Source organism: Rhinatrema bivittatum, chromosome 5 (genome assembly GCF_901001135.1).
Source record: "Rhinatrema bivittatum chromosome 5, aRhiBiv1.1, whole genome shotgun sequence".
In the NCBI taxonomy this organism is placed as follows: Eukaryota; Metazoa; Chordata; class Amphibia; order Gymnophiona; family Rhinatrematidae; genus Rhinatrema; species Rhinatrema bivittatum.
In genome coordinates, this window is record NC_042619.1 from 271,186,486 (window position 1) to 271,205,275 (window position 18,790).

Genomic DNA, 18,790 nt, shown 5'->3' on the forward strand with positions numbered 1-18,790 from the left:
CTGAGACGATATCTTGAGGGAGGCCATGGAGCCTGAACACATGTTGGGCGAACAGGTGGGCCAACTCAGGTGCAGAGGGAAGTTTTGGCAGAGGAACAAGATGAATCATTTTTGAGAAACGGTCAACTGTGACCCAGACGACCGTATGTCCCTTGGATGGAGGCAGGTCAACTATAAAGTCTGTAGCTATATGGGTCCATGGTTCAGTGGGAACCGGAAGCGGGTGCAAGAGACCGCATGGGGAGCCAGGATTGGGTTTCTGGTGAGCACAGGTTGGGCAAGAAGCTACATAAGAGGCGACATCACGCCGGATGTTGGGCCACCAATAATACCGGTTAACGAGCTCCAGGGTCCTTTCTCGTCCAGCGTGTCCTCCGATCAAGGAGTCGTGGGCCCAACGCAATGCGGTCAAACGGTCCCGGCGCGAGAGCACCGTCCTGTCTTGCGAGAGGATGGTCATTGCCGAGAGACGAACCTTAGCGGGGTCCAAGATGAATTGAGGTGGCTCAAAGTCTTCCTCGGCACAGGAGGTGCGAGACAGGGCAACTGCCCGGAGATTCTTAGCAGCAGGACGGTACTGTACAACAAAGTCAAATCGACTGAAGAACAAGGCCCAGCGGGCTTGGCGGGGGTTCAGTCATTGAGCCTGGGTCAGAAATTCTAAATTTTTATGATCCGTGTAAACAGTGGTGGTGGTGTGTAAGGAGCCTTCGAGCCACTGTCTCCATTCTTCGAAGGCGAGTTTTATCGCCAGCAACTCTTTATCTCCAATGGAGTAATTACTCTCCGCGGCTGAGAACTTCCGGGAGAAGTACGAGCAGGGAAGAAGTTGTCCAGCATCAGAGTGCTGGCTGAGGACCGCTCCCACAGCGATACTGGAGGCATCAACCTCCACGATGAACGGTTGTGAAGGGTCCGGGTGTCGGAGACAAACGTCTGAGAGGAAGGCCTCCTTGAGATCAGAGAAAGCTGCCACTGCAGCATCCAGCCAGTGTTTAACATCTGCTCCTTTATGGGTCAAGGCTGTAAGCGGAGCTACACGGTGAGAGTAACGTGGAATAAAATGTCTATAAAGGTTCGCAAAGCCCAGGAAGCGCTGGAGGGCTTTGAGACCCGTTGGCCGGGGCCATTTAGTGATGGCGGCTACCTTCTCTGGGTCCATACAAAAGCCAGCTGCTGAGATAATATATCCCAGGAAAGGTAGAGACTCGGCTTCAAAGACGCACTTCTCAAGCTTGGCATATAGATGATTAGCCCGGAGGGCCTGAAGAACCTGGCAAACATTCTGGCGGTGAGAGTCTATATCTTTGGAATATATGAGGACATCATCCAAGTAGACTATTACGTGGGAATGGAGCATCTCTCGAAGCATCTCGTTCATGAGGTGCTGGAAGTCGGCGGGGGCATTACAAAGCCCAAAGGGCATCACGAGATACTCGTAATGCCCATCACGCGTGTTGAATGCCATCTTCCACTCATCCCCTGGACGGATACGGACGAGGTTATAGGCCCCTCTAAGGTCCAACTTAGTAAAGATGCGAGCCCCTTGGAGACGATCCAGTAGTTCCGGGATAAGCGGGAGTGGATAGCGGTTCCGCTTGGTAATGGCGTTGAGACCGCGGTAGTCAATACACGGTCGTAGCGAACCATCCTTTTTGCCCACGAAAAAGAATCCAGCACCTGCCGGTGACCTGGATGGGCGAATAAATCCCTTGGCTAAGTTCTCAGAGATGTACTGGGACATTGCCTTAGTCTCTGGCAATGAGAGAGGATATACACGACCACGAGGTGGTGTGGTACCGGGAACCAGATCAATGGGACAGTCAAACGGTCTGTGTTCCGGAAGGATCTCCGCCATCTCTTTGGAGAAGACATCTTGGAAACTTTGGTAGGCCTCAGGCAGGAGATGCGAGGAACAGAGATGCAGAGAGTTGGGAGGACGAGGAAGATGCAGACATCGGTCAAAGCAGGCAGAACCCCAGCTGACAAGCTGGAAGTCATCCCATCTAATGACGGGAGAGTGCTGGCGAAGCCACGGAAGTCCCAGCACCAGTGGATGCACTGCTCGTTCCAGGACGAGTAAAGAAATCTCCTCGGAGTGAAATAGACCTGTCTGCAAAGTCACTGTCTCGTGGAGCGAGAGATAATTCCAGGCAGCAAGGTCCCTCGGATCGAAGAGATGCGTAGAGGAGGATTCCTCAGTTCCGTAGGCAGGCCCAGTTGTGTCACCAGCTCGGCCACAATAAAGTTTCCTTCGGCCCCAGAATCGACAAAGGTCCGAATTTGGATCTCCCCACCGGGGTATTTGAGGGTTACAGGCAGAGTGCAGAGAGGAGTGGATCCGGTAGCGCCTAGGTATAGCTCCTCGGTATAACCTAGGCACGGGCGTTTCCCGGACGCTCAGTGCAAGATGACAGGAAATGTCCTTTACCTCCACAATATAGGCAGAGGCCTAAGGAGCGCCGACGGCTCCTCTCTTCCGGAGTAAGTGGTGACCTGCCCAGCTGCATAGGTTCAGAAGCAGGGCTGGCAGCAGGGGAAGTCCTCTGCAGAGGAGACCTGGAGGAGACGGGCAGGCGCTGCTGACTCCTATTAGCCAACCGAGTCTCTCTGTCCCGCTGCTGAAGACGGCGGTCAACCTTGCCTGCAATGTTCATTAGGTCGTTCAACTCCTCAGGAATCTCCCGTCCTGCCAGTTCATCTTTAATCCGACCAGCCAAGCCTTCAAGAAAGATTCCTTTTAAGCAGTCATCCTGCCAAGCCAGTTCCATGGCCAGGGTTCGAAAGTTGATAATGTACTCCGCTACCGGACGCGTGCCCTGTCGGAGGTGCAGGAGTTCTGAAGCCGCCGTGGACTGGCGTGCAGGATCATCGAAGGCTAGTCGAAACTGAAGAAGGAATTCCTGAAGATTCTGTAGCAGAGGATCGGAGTGTTCCCACAATGGTGAAGCCCATTCAAGCGCCTTGCTCTCCAATAAGGAAAAAATATAGGCCACTTTAGCCGCCTCAGTGGGGAACTGGGATGGTAGCAGAGTGAACCGTACTTGACACTGGTTCAGGAACCCACGGCAGGACTTACTGTCCCCAGTGTACCTGCTGGGAGCTGGCAACTGTGTATTAGGAGCAGGGACTGGTACAGAAGGCCCTTGAAGAGTAGAAGCTTCTAGACGGGAGACCAATTGGTCCACAGTGGCAGCGAGAGTATCAATGCAATGTTGCTGCTGTTGAAGGCGCTGCGCCATTCCAGGGATAGCCTGCAGACTGGGAGACTCCGCCGAGTCCATGGCCTTGCAAACTGTTGCAGTCTGGGAAGCTGAAGTCCAGGTGTGAACCCTTGAGCCGAACTACCCTGAAGGCAGAGTAGGTCGGGAGGCGGAGCCACAGGCAAAGGTCTTCACCCGGGAACCAGGAACCTCCCAGGAGGAGCCCGGAGGGTCCTAGAACCTTGGGACTTAGGAGCACAGTAACAGTCTCAATAGAAAGAAGGCCTGGGCAAGGAGTAAACCACAGAGTCCAGTAACAGTGAGCTGGAAGGCCCGGCGTGAGCGGGGCGGTAGAAGACCAGATAGAGTCTCTAGCTTGCTGTGAATAGAAACAGTCTGTGAGCAAGCCTGGGGTCTGTAGTATGCAGTGAAGCAGAGCAGAGAGAACCGGAGCAGAGTCTGTAGCGTATTGTAGACTGTAGCACGCTGAAAGCAGGACTGGAGTCTGTAGCGGGCAACAGAGCTGGAACGGATGGTGAGTAGGAACGGAGACGAACCCCAGTCAGGCTGGCAGCCTAGAAGAAGCAGAATCAGGAACCGGCAAGGGTCGGAGGCTGGCGGCGATGAGAAGCGGAATCAGGAACAAGCTGAGGTCAGTGGCCGGCGGCAGGCAGAAGCGGAGTCGGGCACACGCTGAGGTCAGTGGCAGGCGGCAGGCAGAAGCGGAGTCAGGAACAAGCTGAGGACAATGGCAGGCGGCAGGCAGAAGCGGAGTCAGGAACAAGCTGAGGTCAATGGCAGGCGGCAGGCAGAAGCGGAGTCGGGAACAAGCTGAGGTCAACCGGAACGTAGAACAGACGAAGCGCAACTAAGAACTACTAACAGTAGCGACCCTCGTTGCAAGGCAATGAGAAGGCAGGCGAACGCCGGTTAAATCAGGCTTGGGGCGTGGCGTCGTTAACCCAGGCGGGGCCAGACTTCCGGTGGCCGTGCGTCCATACTGCGCGTCGCAGCAGAGCGATGATCTGGCAATGGCGAACACCCTGAAGGCCTAGCGGGACTGCGGGAGCGGCGTTTCCACCACTGGAGGTGAGCACAATGCAGATCAGATAGAGGGGAAGCAGTGGAGACCGCAACACTTTCCACCTACAAGTGTCTGCTCTCTGAGTTTAGCCTATCGCTGTGGTTCCCCACGGGGCCCCTCCCCATGGGAGGAGTCATCTCCACTGCGACTAAGGGTCCACATGATGCCACAAACACAACATTAGGTTCCTTGGTCTGACCATTCTCATATCAGTTTCTGCTTTTGTACCCCTAAGCCTGTGTTCCCAAGTCTCTTACAATCCACCCAGGCATGGCAAAATTGATAGTATATTTTTTTCCATTGTTGTTTCATCTGCAAGCTCTGGAATATCATTTCATAATATCTCCGATTCCATCTCACAATGGGATCACCTATTAGAGTCCACTCTCAACAATTTAGCTCCCTTGAATTTAGCTACTTCTTGTCATGCCAAATCTCAGCAATGGATTACTTCCTTTATCAAACGTGCACGTCAAACCCTCAGGAAGTCTGAATGCAAATGGCAAAAGAGCCTGTCCTTAGAATTGGCCCAATTTTTAGGGTGTCACTTAAAACTTACCAAACCCTGGTCTTAGAAGCCAAAAAAAACTACCATTCAAATTTAGTAAATAAGATTGGCTATAATCCTAAAATCTTGCTCACCATAGCTGAATAACTCACTAATTCCAAACCCCCAAAGCTTTTTCCCCATGAAAGGCTTTCCACTGAATCCTTCCTTATTCACTTCAATTTAAAAATTGAAAAACTTTGCCTGAACTTCCTTAATGCTCCTGACTGGTTTCTTAGTGATCCTGTCCCATTAGTATCCACCTGGGACACTTTCGATTTTGTTTCCACTAACAAACAGGCCGATACAGTAAAGTTCGCGGGAGAGGAGGCGAGTGCCCGCTTTCCCGGCACGTGCACAGGCCACTCTCCTGTGTGCGCGATTCACTAAAAAAAATATTCAAATTAGGGCCCGCGATAAAAAAAGGTGCTAGGGACACTAGAGCCTAGTACCCGGATCAGTCCAGACCGTGGGATGTACCAAAGCTCCCTATCCCGGGTGGGACCGAGACAGTCCCGCTCGAAGCACCTGCTGCCCAAAAGAACCAAACACCGGCACTTACACATCCAGACGGTAGTGTCGAGCAAATGTATGCAGGGACGGGTTCGGAAACCAGACGCCGGCAAAATTGAGCGTCCTGTTTTCAACCCGTGAGCCGCGGGCTGATTTTAAATTTTTTTTTTAAATTTTTAAATTATTTTTAACTTTTGGGACCTCCGACTTTATATCGCCATGATATTAAGTTGGAGGGTGTACAGAAAAGCAGTTTTTACTGCTTTTCTGTGCACTTTCCCGGTGCCGGCAGAAATTAACGCCTACCTTTGGGTAGGTGCTAATTTCTGAAAGTAAAATGTGCGGCTTGGCTGCACATTTTACTTACTGAATCGCGTGGGAATAACTAATAGGGCCATCAACATGCATTTGCATGTTGCGGGTGCTATTAGTTTCGGGGGGGGGGGGGGGTTGGACGCATGTTTTTGACGTGCTATTACCCCTTACTGAATAAGGGGGAAGCTAGCTCGTTGAAAACGCATGTCTAAACACGGGTTAAAAGTGTGCTCCACCGGAGTGCACTGTACTGTATCGGCCTGAAAGTCAGCAATTTCATTTCTAAATTCAATACCACTCTCTGCCCTCAAGCCCTTTGCTCCTCAGCACTATTCAAGGCTGCCAAGGAAAACTTATCCCCAGTTTTTGCACGCTTAATAAACTTATCTTTGAATGAAGGCACTGTTCCCACAAGCCTAAAGAAGGCTGTTGTTCATCCTCTTCTTAAAAAATCCAACCTTGACTCATCTGACCCAGGTAACTACAGACCTATTTCTACTCTACTGTTCTTTTAAAAAATTCTTGAATTCTCAACTATCTGACCATGTTGAAAAGTTTGACTTACTCGATCTGCATCCATTTGGGTTTTGATGCGCTTTAAGTACCAAACTCCTTCTTCTCTCCCTAACAACATTATCAGAAGGAGTATTGACACTGGTCACAATTTCTTCTTGTTTCCCTTGACATCTCTTCAGCATTTGATACTATAGATCACAACATTCTCCTTTTCTGTCTTCGGGAATGTGGCCTGTCTGGAACAGTCTTAGAATAGTTTCGTTCCTACCTTTCTAAATATTCACAACAAGTTAAAGTTCACAATAAAATTTCCTCTCTCGCTCTACTATTAAAACTGGTATCCCTCAGGGATCAGCTCTTTCATCTCTTCTCTTTAACATCTACATAACACCGATCTGTAAACTCCTGGCCAATTTGACTGATTCCTATAAACTTTACGCTGACAACATTCAGTTCATCATTCTGTTGGAAACATGGACCCTTGAGCCGGCTTGAGGATGAAAAGCCACCGAAGGAAGGCCTGCAGTGGTACTCAAGCCGGGAGGTGGACTGAACCAGGAGACTGGACAGGAGCATCACCTATACCAGCCCTCGTTCCCCGCAGATTGAGCCCTTGGGTGCCGGGGCCGACAGGCGAGAGTCTCCTGGTGGAGGAAATCCAAAGAGCAGGCTGGGTTGAGGCAGGCAGAAGACTAGGAGAATCAGAGCAGTCCAAGGGTCATGGCGGGCAGCAGAGAAGTGAAATGATGAAGCAGGCCAAAGGTCGGAGCAGGCGGAAGACAAGCGAAGTCGAGGAACATGCCAAGGTCAGGACGGGCAGCAAACAGAGGAATCCAGGAGCTAAGCCGAATTCAAAACTGAAGAATCAAGCAGTTTCTGGAGTGAAGACAGGAACAGAACCACGGGGCTGGAGCAGAAACGGAGCAGGAGCGGAGCAGGAATCAGGAACACACAGGAACGTCAGAGCAGAATCAGGAACAGCAACTTGTAACTCACAGGAGTCGACCTGTTGCCAAGGCGAGGAGGAAGAGCAGGAAGTGACCTCAAATAGCCCTGAGCCATGATGTCATCTCTGGAGGCTGGGCTAAGTTTTTCCGCAATGGGCCCTTTAAGAATGGGGCCGGTCTGCGCGAGCGTGCCTAGGAGGGAGGACTCCCAATGGCAGTCTGTGATATCTCTCTCATGTGGAGAACGCGGTGGTGGAGGCTCGATACGGGGTAAGTGGGGGCTCGGTCATGGAGCGCTGCAACAGGAGTTTCCAACACATTCGCTTCCACTCTTCTTGGAATGATACACTAGATCATTTGAGTATTTACTTTTCAACTATCAGTTTGACTTTAAACATGTCTATTGCGGCAATGAAGGCACATCAGGCAGGATTCATGGCAAGAAGGGAAGTGAAGAAAAGGGAAGGGCTGACCACTCCCATGGGTCCCTTTTTATTGTACATACATCCATAGCATACAAATGTGCCATCACATCATTGGCTCCCCTCTCCATAGCATACAGACGTGTCATTATATCATTGGCTCTCCTAGCCATAGCATACAGACGTGTCATTAGACCATTGGCTCAGGGGGTGTGTACAGATCATTTCATTGGCTGCTGAAGCTTATACCATATATGTGTCTGTCTTTTGCCTGCAGCTGACTACGTGGCAGCTAGGTATCCTCTCCTTAGGCAGTGAGGGTTAATTATAAGCTAGAGATTTAAGATGTGCTAGTCTTGCTGCATTCAGTGCAAAGGTCAGAGAGAAGGGAAGTTAGAGTTAACCCCTGACATGGCCTGCTGGCAAAGCTCATAATTCCGCACATCTCACCTTTTCTGTTTTTATTTAAGCAGCATAAGAATATCTCTGTATCCATGCTTTAGACCCCTACTGAAACCTGCTATGCTTTGCGTATGGGCTGGAGATAGAGGAAGGGGGAAATGGAGAGAAAAGCTGAGTCTGCGTGGTGTGCCAGCTGCCGCAGAGCTCTTGATTCTCCACATCATCCAGGGCTGGTGCAGCGTGGTGTGCCAACTGCTGCAGGGCTAATGATGCCCTATTAAGCAGCATACAAGACATCTTTGTATCCAGGCTGAAAGCAAGGTTTCAGTATGGATATGAGGTTGGGTATGCACTGAATACAGCAGCACAGGCAAATAATTAAGACAATTACAATCATTATAATAGGAATCACCTTTTTGAGCTAAAACGGTGTCTAAGGCATAGCGGTTCTGTAATGCTACTTCTCTCATTTGAGAAACTTCTGTTGTGAGTAGTTTTAATGCATGGACTGTCTGATTAAATAGGGCAGTCGTCCAGTTAGCTAGGATGTGTAAGTCCCTGTAATTATCTATGGGACTCTTGATCGCCTCCCTTTTGTTACGGAGTCTTGCTTTAGGTAAATTGTTGACTGCATAGTATGAGGGGAGGATGTAGCCTAGAGTGTATCTGCCTCTCCATCTGGGGGGAATGTGCATATATGCTCTACGCCCACATAACATATTCTGTGATATTTTGTGAGAATTCTGGGTGTGCTGTTACATTAGAGTACGATCTGATCATGACTTCTTTTAATACAATGGTTCGGCTACAATATGGATATTTTCCCACCTGAAGTCCCTTACCATCCCCAGGATCACACTCCCAACACAATGCAGCAGTCTCTTGAACACAGCTACCAATGTGTAGTATGGTATTATTAACTGGAGAGTTAATGAAAACACCTCTCTGTAAAGGATAATTAGTCCATACTGTAAGGTTAAATGGTACGGCATGCATCATTAGTCCTCCGCGGGTATGGGTTGGCATGTGTGTGCAGATCCAACAGTCTGTTCAATTTAAAAAAAAGTTCTGTGCATCGAGGTGTACATGTTGTCCTGCCAGAGTCCTTGTTCGGAAATCACCATAGCTGGAGAAATAAGGCAAAAGAGGAGGGTGCAGGACACAATTGTTAATGAGTTGGCATTCAGGCAAGAAAAGGCAGCTAATAGGAAGTTCTCTGGAGTTTTCTCAAGGCCTTGCTGTTCCAAGAGTTGTACAGATTGGTTGGATAGGGCTTTGATCTGTCCCCAGGTCATGTGGTGCTGCTTTTTGCGGGGAGTCTGGTCTCTGTCCTTCTGAGGGCTGTGGAGGCTCAGGGAGAAGTTTGGGATCGGGTTCTGTGGATCCGGACGCCTTTCCATTTTTCCACGGCTTGATACAACGACTCTGTACCCAAAGTGGACCTGTGGGAGCAAGCACAGCAGCATAGCCTCGTCCCCATGTTAATAAGGGAACGGGACCATGCCAGACAGGGTTAGGTAACATTCTGTACAAGACTGACGGCTGTGGGTGACTAACCCTAGTCCCATAATGATTATCCACGGCTGTGGTCTGATTTGAAATTGATATGTTTAGATGATTTAAAGTGAACAATACTTTGTTCAGCCAGTCCTATTTAGGGGGAAGTCCAATGGCATTCCCTCCTTTTTGTTTGTGTTTGTCAAGGGCTGTCTTAAGGGTGTGATTGGCTCTCTCCACAATGGCTTGCCCTGTGGAATTGTAGGGAATGCCAAATATGTGTTTAATGTTCCATTGTTGGAAAAATTCAGCAAAGGAATGGCTGCTGTAAGCAGGGCCATTATCAGTTTTCAGAATAGAGGGTAATCCCATTATAGAAAAAGTTTTTATACAGTGATTAATAACATGTTTGGTAGCTTCTCCTTTTTGGGGTGTGGCCCATAGAAAATGTGAGAAAGTATCAATGGTTACATGCAAAAACTTCTAGGGGGAAAAGAGGGGATATTGGGTAACATCCATCTGCCAGATTTCGTTGGCATTTAAGCCTCGTGGGTTCACACCCATGGAAGGGGCAGAGGTGACTTGTGAACACTGGGGGCATTGCTGTACAATGGTTCAGGCTTGTTCTCTCGTCTAAGGGTTACATATGCTCCAGGAAGAGAAGAAGCAACATTACAAACATACTGGCTATCAGAAATAATGTTTAAATCAGCATTCATAAAACATTGCAAAGCGAGAATGACTGCAGCTATACGTATGTAAAGGTATCATTCACTTTTAGCTGTGGGATTTGAGGGCTGGAGTAAGTTCCATAAATGTCGTAGTCAATCCTTCAGCAAGGTGTATCAATTTTTCATTCATCAAGGCCTAATTGTGATATGTGCTTCTTATGGCTTCGAGTACCTAATATAGGAAAAGAACTGAAATTCAAATTAATTAATGAGGAGATTTCATCATGGCCATAACTTTTCTATTACTACTCTTATATAATGTTTTCCCACTTTATTATTAAAACAATGAAGAAACAACTTAAGTGTCATATCAAGATGTATCAGAAATAAATTTAGATCAAAGATCAAAAATCAAAAAGGTGTGTGAGAAATGTTTGAAAAATGTTAAATTAAGCTGCAAAGTGTTTGTATTCACATCTCTCATGGCAGGAAGGCTGTCAATCTGGAAAATATTAAAATCTGGCACACAGCAAAAAATTATTAGGCTAATGATTAAAGTGAAATTTTTACTTTTTTAACCTTGGAGAATCAATTCTATTATTCAATTTAATAAAATCAATTTGGATTTGCAAGAAAAGGCTTGGGAGGGATTGCTTTAGATGTAGCAACCTCTGTCAGTAAAAATTTTAAGGTTCAGAATTCTGTATAAATTTTAGAAAAAGAAAAGAAAACTGAAGTTTCCTTAAGACAGGAGGACTGTAGACCTGAAAAATAAAAACTAGAATACAACACAATTATTAAAATAATAATATAGTACAACTGGTAGAATAGCATAGCGCCTCCTAGTGGAGGCACCATCATTACTTTATAGATTGCAACCTGGAACAATAAATTCAATCAATAATACTCTGAGCTTAAATTCAATGTGGAATATCAGAACACAATATATTCATTTAATTATTAGAATAGGAAATTAAACACGCTGTTCACTCAGCTCTGTCTGCTACACGCTAAAGCAACTGTTACTACTATTAAATGTCCTTGTCAGTAACCTCAGTTCAGTATTAAAGAAGTTTATTTATTTATTTATTTATTTATTTTGTATACCGACATTCGATCGAGATATCACATCGGTTTCCAGATAACAGGTTGAATAGAGCCGGAACTGCCCTATTTTACATTGTAACAAGATAACAGTTGATTAAACAATTAATATAAGGAACATTGTAACATATGAATAAAAATAAAATTAAATATTAAAATGTGGGTATATAGGGGTGGCGTATAGCCTATATACAATATGTACAGTATGACTTGGTTACGAGTAGGGTGGGGGACAGGGAGAAAGGGAGGATAGAGAGGGGGAGGAGGGTTATGCGCTCGTGCAGGGTAGAAGTTGTGCGGTAAGGCTTTCAAGAGCGTGAATTATAGGATGTTGGGGTTCGGGGGGAATGCTTTCAAGAACAGCCATGTTTTGAGCTGTTTTTTAAAGACTTGCGGTGAGGGTTCGTTTCTGAGCTGTGTGGGGAGGGAGTTCCACAGGGTAGGGCCAGCTATTGTAATGGCTCGTTTGCGTGTTGTATTGAGGTGAGCATTTTTAAGAGTTGGGATGGAGAGGAGACCTGAGTTGGAGGATCTGAGATTTCTTTGTGTGATATATGGTTGGATGGTGTTGTTTAGCCAGACCATTCTGTTGTTGTTTATTTTTTTGTGAAGAAGGGTGAGGGTTTTATACTGGATTCTTTGTGTGATGGGCAGCCAGTGGAGGTCTTTGAGAGTTGGTGTGATGTGGGAGGATTTTTTGTGATTGGTGATAATTCTTCCGGCGGCGTTTTGTAGTACTTGGAGGGGCTTGATGTGGATTTCAGGAAGTCCAAGGAGGAGGGAGTTGCAGTAGTCGAGTTTTGAGAAAATAATTGATTGCAGTACTGTTCGGAAATCATGCGGTTGGAGGAGAGGTTTGAGTTTTTTAATTGTTTGAAGTTTGAAAAATCCATCTTTGATTATATTGGAGATGTGTCGTTTAAAGTTGAGTTGGCTGTCGATGGTTACTCCTAGGTTTTTTGTGGATGGTGTGAGTGAGGTTCTTGATAAGTTTGGTATCCCAGTGTTGTTTGCGCTTCCTGGGTTGTTTGAGGGGGTGCTCTCGAGGGGGGAAGAGGGACGGTCGTCCTGGATGTGAATGATTTCTGTTTTGGCTTGGTTGAGGCAGAGTGATAGTTGTGATAGCAGTTGAGATAAATTTGAACTGAGTTTGTTCCATCTTTCCATGGTGAGATCAATGGATTTGGTGATGGGGAGTAGAATTTGAATGTCGTCTGCGTAAACGAAGTAGGTGAGGTTGGCATCAGAGAGGTATTTGCATAGTGGGAGGAGGTAGATGTTGAAGAGGGTCGAGGATAGTGAAGAACCTTGAGGGACGCCATGGGTGAGGGGCACTTGGGAGGATTCAGAAGAGTTTGTCTTGACAATGAAGGATCTGTTAGAGAGGTATGATTTGAACCAGTTTAGAGTAGTGTCTTGCAGACCGATCTCTTTAAGTCTGGTGAGGAGAGTTCTGTGGTTGATGGTGTCAAATGCGGCTGATATATCGAGGAGGATCAGGAGGAATGTCTTGCCACTGTCACGGCCTCTGAGGATGGTGTCGGTGAGGGAGAGGAGAGTTTCTGTGCTGTAGAATTTTCTGAAGCCGTGCTGTGTTGGATGGAGAAAATTGTGGGCGTCAAGGTGGTCTGTGAGTTGATTGTTGACAGTTTTCTCGATGATTTTTGCTAGGAATGGGAGGTTGGAGACTGGTCTGTAGTTTGCAGGATCCGATTTGTCGAGTTGCGGTTTTTTGATGATTGGTTTGATGATGGCGTTTTTGAGTTTGTCTGGGAAGATTCCTTGCTCGAGGGATAGGTTGATGATTTTGGTTATAGGTTTGGTAATAATCTCTTTGATGAGTTTTAGGGTTTTGATGGGGATGGAGTCTACGGGGTGGGATGCTGGTTTGGTTTTTTTGATGATGAGTTCAATTTCTGTAGATGCAACAGGTGTGAATTGGGTCCAAGAGTGGATGGGTGGAGGGATGTTTGTTGAGTCGTGGTGGGATTGGGGAATCTTGGCAATGATGTTGTCGACTTTGTCCTTGAAGAATTGAGCTAGTTTATCACTGGAGATGTTGTTGGAGTTTGGCGTTGTGTCATTCTGGATTGGGTTGGTGAGTTCTTTGACGTATGAGAAGAGGGTCCTCGGGTTGAATTGGTATTCATGAATTCTGGATGTGTAGAAATTGCGCTTTGCTATGTTGAGGTCAGCTGTATATTTGTGTAGAAGTGTTCTATATTTGTCTTTCAGGTTTGGTGTAGGTGTTCGTCTCCATTGTTTTTCGGTTTGTCTCAGCGTTCGTTTGGATGTTTTCAGTTGAGGGGTGTACCAAGGAGCATTTTGTTTAGTAGATGGTCTGATTTCCTTTTTTATTGTGGGGCATAATGTGTTGGCTATGTCAGCGTTGATGGAGATCCAGGAGTTTGTAGCTGAGTTGGCATCATGTAGGTTGATTGTTTTTAGAGCTTCCGGGAGTAGCTCTGCTAGGTCTTCACTGGAGCAAGGTTTGGTGTATTCAATGAAGCAGGAGTCTGTTTTTGCTGTGGTCGATTGATGTTGAAGCTTGGCTTGAATGAGGTAGTGGTCGGACCATGGAGTTGGAGTTGTAGTGGGTGATTCAGTTGCAGATATTTTATTGTTAATGAAAATTAAATCAAGGGTGTGTCCAGATTTCTGAGTGGGGGTGTTAATGATTTGGGAGAATCCGAGAGCTGTCATGGTAGATAGGAGGAGTTCGCAGGTGGGAGATGGTGGTTGGGTGTCAATATGGAGATTGAAGTCTCCTAGTATGATGGCTGGTTCTTGTAGGTTGATGTGAGTAGTGATGGCTTCGATCAGGGGGGAGAGGTTGTGTTGTAGGCAGCCGGGAGGAGCGTAGAGGAGGAGTATTTGTAGATGTTTCGATTTAAATAGGTTAGTCTCGAAAGGAGGAGGTAGGTTTAGGGGGAAAGAGGAGAATTTAAGTTTTTTGTGGGCTAGGAATAGCAGTCCACCTCCCTTTCTTTTGCTCCTAGGTATGGAGAATATGTTGTATGTGTTTCTGGGCAGTTGATTGAGTAGGACTGTGTCAGTGTGTTTGAGCCATGATTCAGTTATGCAGAATATGTCTGGTTGGTAGTCTGAGAGCAGGTCATGAATGATTGGGATTTTTTTGGTGATAGACTGTGCATTGATGAGTAGTAGAGTGATGAGTGTGAGGGTATTAAAGTATATTTTAGGGTTAGTGTGGATTTTGGTGAGACGTCTGGTGGAGGGAGTGAATTTGGGAGGGTGGTACTGGTTGTAGTGGTGGGGAAGTTTGGGAATGCATTGTATTAGATCCATTGCGTGTGTTTTTGTTGAGTGAGAGAGCCTGCTTGGTTGCTGCGTGACTGTATAATGATGAGGGGAAAGTTTTGTTAGTATAGAGGTGCATAGAAGATTTCAAGAGATTGGGTGAAGGTGGAAGGAGGAGGGTGGATCGGAAGTTTAGGGTGGGGGGGGTTTCAGGGGAGGTCTAAGAGGATTGAGTCACTTAACGAGGTTGTAGAACATAAAGGGAGTGCACAAAGGGAGTGCACGAAGGAGTGCACAAAGGAGCAGGCTCCTTTGTTGTGCTCCTTCGGCGCGCGACGCTAGGCGCGCGGCGCCTGGGTGTCTCTCAATTTAAATTTAATGTCTAATCAGGGCTGTCCCCTGATTGGCTGTGCGTGCTCAGCGTTCCCCTCGGAGGCGGAGGAAGGGCCGGAGGATGTCGTCGGCGTCTGCGGCTCAGGGAAGACGGCAGGGGCTGCCTCGTGGTCGGGGTCGGAGGCGGCCGTGGGTAGGTGAAATAAATTGGGCCTTACCCCGGCGGGTCTCCGGCGCCGATCGCGCAGGCCCAGCACCGATTTTCCCCTTCTGCTCGTCTGTGCTGCGTCCGGATGAAGAGGGCTCGGTCGGCGGGACTTTCAGATTTAAAGGCCAATCAGGGCTGTCCCCTGATTGGCTGTGCATGCTCAGCGTTCCCCTCGGAGGCGGAGGAAGGGCCGGAGGATGTCGTCGGCGTCTGCGGCTCAGGGAAGACGGCAGGGGCTGCCTCGTGGTCGGGGTCGGAGGCGGCCGTGGATAGGTGAAATAAATTGGGCCTTACCCCGGCGGGTCTCCGGCGCCGATCGCGCAGGCCCAGCACCGATTTTCCCCTTCTGCTCATCTGTGCTGCGTCCGGATCGTTTGAAAGTATTAAAAAGTTTAAAGTATTAAAAGTTTGAAAGTATTAAAAAGGTTCAGTATAGAAGGTTGAGGGAAAAGGAGGTTTGGATCAGCAGGAGATCTGATCTGTCTTGTGTCCCCTTTTGAAAGCTGCAATGCACAGTTGGGGCAGATAATTCAGGAAGGAGAGGTATAGAGTACGTGTTGTGATAAAGAAATGTATCAGAGATATAACAGATACAGAAATTAGGGAGAGAAACTGCAGTACTAAGTCCCGTTTTTTCTTTCAAAAGTTCTCCCTCCCCCCCCCCCCCACGAGTGGCAATTAAGAGTTAACAACAGAAAGACAGAGTGAGGGGGAGGAACAGTGTTTCTCAAGAGAAAATAAACAGAGGAGAGAACTCCATTTAATGAATTAATCTTTTAAGTTTAGAGGAACTGAAAAGCAGTACCGTATAACATTAACTTAGTTAAACTATAATCCTTATGCAAGAAGTGTGCCAGCAAGTGATAACATAACTAGATAACATCAATCAGAGACAATGACTGGCAAGGATTTGCTGATCTCTTGTAAACAGATTCTATCTTAACTTACTTTGTCCTAAAACGAATACTGCAGTAAAAATACAAATTCTATGCACTGGCAATGCAAGCAATTGCTATAAAAATTAATTTCAGAGTAACGGAGTCATCCTAAATCTGGTCCTATTTAACTTTGTCAAAAGGAGGATCATTTCACATTGAGTTTACACAGTGTCCTGTCCCAGTTTCACTATAGTTATAACGTAAGGCTCTGCATACACAGGATCTTTCTCTGATGTGTGAGGGAACACTGCCTGTGGGGAAATGTGCTCTAAGTATGCAGACTTTCTGTAACGAAATATCAAAGCCCAAGATAAACATTCCTTCCAGGTTTGCTTTGTTTGCTCAATTACTTGGTTTAATCTGGTTTGTAACAGGTCATTGTACTGTCTCATTAGATCATTTCTCTCATGTTGGTACTGTTTTTGTTTGTAATGCCACTGTGATATCAGGTGTGCGGCTACTTGGCCCAAGGTCTTATATGCTAATTTCTTTGAAGACCTGGAGGTAATGTTACTGCTTATGGCACTCCGGGCGGTATTCAATTCAATTGCTGTCAGGGATCCCTCTAGCAACCCTCTGGTGTAAGAGGAGTGGAACCCTGTCTCCTTGATACTTGTGCAGAGTTCTCTAAGAACACTATAGGGAAGGGCGGACCAACTATATTCTGTCCCACCTAATTCTTTGGTCCTTTCTGTAATGGGAGAGGCTTGAATCCCTTCCAATAATTCCTCCCTTGTGAGATTTCCATTCACTTGTTCTAGGTGAAACCCCATGCTGACCGCAGCACATAAATCATTACAGGGAGCGGCGGTTTGAGATGGTAATTTACCTAGACAAATCGGTGATGCAGAATCAATGACTGTCTCAGGCAATGGCAGCTGGGGGTACAGGGAGCTGGTGGTTGGTGGGGGAAGGGCTTGCGGGTAAGGTGGAGGGAGGCTAGCTTCTCTGATTTCAGTGTCTTTAGTTTCCTGGGGTTTTTTCTCTGAGGTGGACGCAGAGGAAGCCATAGGAGCCATGGTAGGGGACGGTGATGTCCCCAGATATTCTATCGCTTCTGTGCATTTTTGCCAGAGCAACAATTGCCTTATAGGAGCTTGTGAGGGCGTATGCAGACTGTTGCCTATCTTAATCCAATCTTGGACATCCAGAGTTCCAGCCTCTGGGTACCATGAGCAACGGCAAGCTATTTCACCTATCAATTTTTCTAAGTCCCCTAGTCTGACTTGTGCTATTTCTCCCTTGGTGACGAAATAATGATTCTTTATTATTTTCTGCAGCTTTCTTGCATGACACGTCTGCTTAGCTGACAGGTGTCCCCCCCGTCCCCCCCCCACCCCCCATACTCACGATTGTTGGGAGCAGACTTGCTGAAAAATTACTTACGATTACGGGAGCAAGTCTGCTGTTGTGGTGGCCACCTAGGCTGTTCCAGCTGAGTGAGCAGGGGCTATCACGTCGCAGGTCACCAGATATTGCGGCAATGAAGACACATCAGGCAGGATTCATGGCAAGAAGGGAAGGGCTGACCACTTCCGTGGGTCCCTTTTTATTGTACATACATCCATAGCATACAAATGTGCCATCACATCATTGGCTCCCCTCTCCATAGCATACAGACGTGTCATTATATCATTGGCTCTCCTAGCCATAGCATACAGACGTGTCATTAGACCATTGGCTCAGGGGGTGTGTACAGATCATTTCATTGGCTGCTGAAGCTTATACCATATATGTGTCTGTCTTTTGCCTGCAGCTGACTACGTGGCAGCTAGGTATCCTCTCCTTAGGCAGTGAGGGTTAATTATAAGCTAGAGATTTAAGATGTGCTAGTCTTGCTGCATTCAGTGCAAAGGTCAGAGAGAAGGGAAGTTAGAGTTAACCCCTGACATGGCCTGCTGGCAAAGCTCATAATTCCCCACACATGTCCAAGACTGAATTTCTTGCTTTGTCTAGTCCACATTCCACAATTAAGCAAACTATCATACATCTTAATAATTCTACATTTCAAATAAAAAATCAGGTGAAAAATCTTGATGTCCTATTAGACAGCTTTCTATCTTTTAAGCACAATAAAGCAGGTCATTAAACAAGGCTTTTACAGATTACAAATTCTTTCTGGCTTTAAAAAAACTCCTGCATCCACCAGAATTTCACACTGTTCTGCAGGCTTCCATATTTCCTATTGTTGATTACTGCATAGCCTCTACATTGGTCTTCCCTTTTCCACTCTACACCCTATTCAGTTATTGTTAAATTCAGTAGCATGCCTCATCTCAGGTTTGAAGCGTTCTGATCATATAACTCTCATTCTGATTGAACTACACTGGCTGTTCATTCTTGAAAGAATCAAATTTAAACTTGGCATGACTATTTACAAATTACTCAATGATGACTCCTGCCCATGGGCTAACGCAATGTTAAAATTTTTTCAACACTCTCTGTCTTTGCACTCTTCTCAACGAGGTCTTTTAGATGTTCCATCTCCTAAAGTCACACACTTAAACACCATGCATGAATGCTCTTTCTCTGTATCTGGCAAAGAATTCTGGAACTCTCTTCCTTCTGAGATTTGTCAGTGCGATTCAATTAAAACCTGCAAAGCTCTCCTTAAAACATTTTTATTTAAAATTTACTTTTAATTTATGTTTTTACAGGCTTTTATCTTGAATTATTATTACTCTTTGATTATTTTATAATGCACTTGTTTTAGTTTGTATCTACTTATTTTATTTTGTTTTTTGCCTTTTAATTATATGTTATTAGTCTCATTATTTATTATTATGTATGTACTTTTTTGTTCATTGCCTAGACCTTCATTGAGTTAGA

The 18,790-nt window shown here is 46.4% G+C and overlaps 1 protein-coding gene across 1 annotated transcript in view; it reads left to right on the top strand.

Moving 5' to 3' along the window:
• Positions 1-18,790, top strand: part of LOC115092429 (disintegrin and metalloproteinase domain-containing protein 9-like) — a 402,794-nt gene that overhangs the window by 239,091 nt on the left and 144,913 nt on the right. The gene's annotated exons all lie outside the window — the stretch shown is intronic.